Raw genomic sequence first — 3,267 nt, 5'->3', positions numbered from 1 at the left:
CTTGAAGGCCGCGGTAGCCGAATGGTTAGAGCGTCGGACTCAACACTGTCACGACGGCAATCTGAATTCGAGGGTTCGAGTCACCGACCGCCGCGTTGTTCCCTTGGGCAAGGAACTTCACCTTGATTGCCTACCTAGCCACTGGGTGGCCAACCAGCCAGTCAAGTGCTGGTCCAAGCCCGGATAAATAGAGAGAATAATACCTAAAAAGGTACCACCGGCATCTCCGTGAAAGGAACTGGGGACCCTACCACGTGCTCACTCCAAGAGCGTCGCAACATGAAAACTACAATTAAGTATCATGCTGTGACCACGGCGGCTCAGACATGAACCTACCGTTAAAAGAAGAAGAAGGGGGCCTTGAGGCACTGGCAATTGTGATGATATCTTGGACTCCTGGAGTTGAAACTTTTCATTTATGTTTGTTTTCACAGTTGTTGTAAATTTTTGCTTTAAGGATATATAGATGAATTAATATAAAACAAATTTTATTTTCAATTATTGCATATCTGCAATCCATACTAGCAGTAAATAAAGAAGAATCCTTCTGCAAAATGGTAGAATACATATATAATTTTTAAAAATAAATATATTCTCTCTGTAAATGTGTAGAGAGTTTCATTATCAATTACTACATTGAGGTAAATGAAAAACATCCTTCTATAAAATGATAGAAAAATGCTTGCGTAATTGCAAAAAAAGACATTTTTTTCAGCATGTATAAAAATGGATTCATTAAATTATCATGAAACATAAATCTCCTTTGTGAGCCCATTCTTTAGTGCAAGACTAGAATAAATTGCAATATCACTGCTGTAGTTTCCTTCTATGTAATACAGAAGTAACATATATGCACCATGCCAAAAAATAGAAAGCAAATATCAGATCACTTATACATGAAACTCAAAGAAGCAGTTTCTCTTTGCATAGTTGCAGAGAAATATCTTACAATGAGAACACAATGTTCTGGTTCTGTTCTTACATCCTTCCCTGCAGCATCTTCGGAATGAGTTCTTGTCATCAATGATTATTGGGAGATGGGATGCACCTCTCTTTCTTTAGGCCATGCTTGGCAGAGAAGACCTTTGAAGAATGTTCAGTCTCTGAATCAGTACTGTCTACTGCAAAGAGACTTGCATCTGAAATACTTTGACTGCAGTGGCATGGTCAAGCAAATCACCTGACATTAACTGGTCTGCCAAGATTATTTTGAAGTCCAGATAATGTTTGAATTTTGACTCTATAACAATTCTGTATTCCAGCCAACAATTGGCAGTCACAACATCAAGCATATGCAATACCATCCTAACAGTCCATTTTTTAGTGTGATTTGGGCTTCTGTAATAGCTGACTTTTGTCCTGGGTAAGACAATAAACTGCACCCTGGGGTTCCCTTGAACAAGGATAGCACCCTATTAGCTCCCTATACCAGGGTTGCGGTGAAACTGTCAGCAGCAGGGCAGTGGATATCTGGTGAAAACACCTTCAGTTCTACTGATTACTGGTTTCACCAAATAATATGTCTGGCGAATTACAGTGTAACTGTTTTAAAGTGGCAGAGATAGTTCCTCCTAATTAGTTGGAGACTGCGAGTTGAGAAGGAGCCCGGGGGATTCCACTGACTATTTGATCATGAACATCTACATCCCCCATGGCACTGTTGTATTCTCTTAACACACAGGGCCTCTTTACACCAACATGGGTATTGGAAGCTTTAGACCAACGCTTGCACACATCTTCATCATCAATAGAGAACTCATTGGAAGCCATCAGTACCATCTTTTTGTCATATCAGGCAGTCACAGCTACCTTGATATCATTTCTTACTTGGCAGTCAGATGCACCTCTACCCTCTTTGCTCAAGGTTGCCTCAGTCTTTAATTTTTGCTTCGTTTCTTTAGGTACCATGTTTTTCTTAATAGTGCCTGTGCCTCGAAGTCCTCTGTCATACAGGTCACACAGCAAGTTTTTAACTCATCTGGAAAAGGTTTGCCTGGAACATGTCTGATACTGATCCTACCTCGAAAAGGAATCATGCTCTCATCAATACTGACCTTCGATGGCCTTGGCAATGAGTTCGTACTGCTTCCAGTGGAGGTCTCAATTTCCATAAACTGTCAACTTTCCTGTCCTCTTCCAATATAGTGCTGTCATCAATAACCTTAAGTGAATGTCTGATACTAAAACATCTGCCTCGTGTCATTTTTTCAGCAATCCAAGGGATCCTAGTTTTTGACTGCCATACATTTTAATCCTTTGCATCTTTATAACTGACATGGCGAATGTCGTTCCCATGATGTAGCAATTTCTCTGCTGTTTGTATTGATACATGTTCCTTTGGCTTCAATTGATTTCATATTTGTGTAGATTGCAATATCTCGCAAAAATTCCTCACTGACATATGATAGAAAATACTCATTGGTTTCAACAGCTTACAAGATCCAAATTTTCTGCTATATCCTGAGGAGCATGGTCAACAAAAGCTTTATTTCTTGAGTAAAACAATCTTCTTGACTCGCCAACAGTAGAAGACACAGATTTCTACTGGAGATCCACTTCAAAATCTGAGTCCAAAGAAGTGACAGCTTCTTCAACTCCAATCAGTCTCATGGCTGAAGTCACTGCCTTGGTTCAGCCAGTCATCTTCACTCTTACTATTCACGTCATCAAGGAGGTCCAGAAATGTTCTGAGATCGACAGCCTGCAAATAATTCATTTTAATACATATTTGTTTCTCACTAGAATATAAGGTCATTTCCCACTTGGGAGTGGTTGCTTCCTGCACCAATATAATAGTGAAGGGACCCTATTAGACAAACTTGATGTTTTTTTTCTAGTAAGATGATTGTGCTAAAGTAACAACAGTGTCTTGTCTTTTGTCTTAAAAATTATTGGAAAATGTTAGCATTAATCAGAATGATAGAAGTATTATCATAGTGATATGTTATAAAATGTAATGATGCTTTACCTCTTCTGAACCTGCAGCACCAGCTTGTGAGGTGTAGATGGGCCTGGTTCCTACTATAGCTTCTGTGATGGTGCACCACCTAGCCTCATGGATGTACTGTAGAGTCATCATGCTTCCTGACAGCTGATGGTTTGCCACTGCAAAGTCATACCATTTGATTAAATGTCATAGTTACCCCTTTCACACATTTCTGTAAGACCTGAGTGTCACAGGGATGATCGGTGTTGTGTAGGTGACATTCAGCATCTATTTTTTAATAATCAACAAACTTGGCAATAATGATGGAAACATACACCGCA

At 39.6% G+C, this 3,267-nt stretch overlaps 3 pseudogenes; all 3 read right to left on the bottom strand.

The window, feature by feature from the left end:
- Window positions 1-413: 413 nt before the first annotated feature.
- Window positions 414-1,412, bottom strand: LOC119569416 (annotated as a pseudogene).
- A 142-nt stretch (window positions 1,413-1,554) lies between these two features.
- LOC119569417 lies at window positions 1,555-1,974 on the bottom strand (annotated as a pseudogene).
- Window positions 1,974-3,105, bottom strand: LOC119569418 (annotated as a pseudogene).
- Window positions 3,106-3,267: the final 162 nt, after the last annotated feature.

Source organism: Penaeus monodon, unplaced genomic scaffold (assembly GCF_015228065.2).
Source record: "Penaeus monodon isolate SGIC_2016 unplaced genomic scaffold, NSTDA_Pmon_1 PmonScaffold_1501, whole genome shotgun sequence".
Taxonomy (NCBI): Eukaryota; Metazoa; Arthropoda; class Malacostraca; order Decapoda; family Penaeidae; genus Penaeus; species Penaeus monodon.
This window is presented reverse-complemented; position numbering and strand designations above follow the sequence as displayed.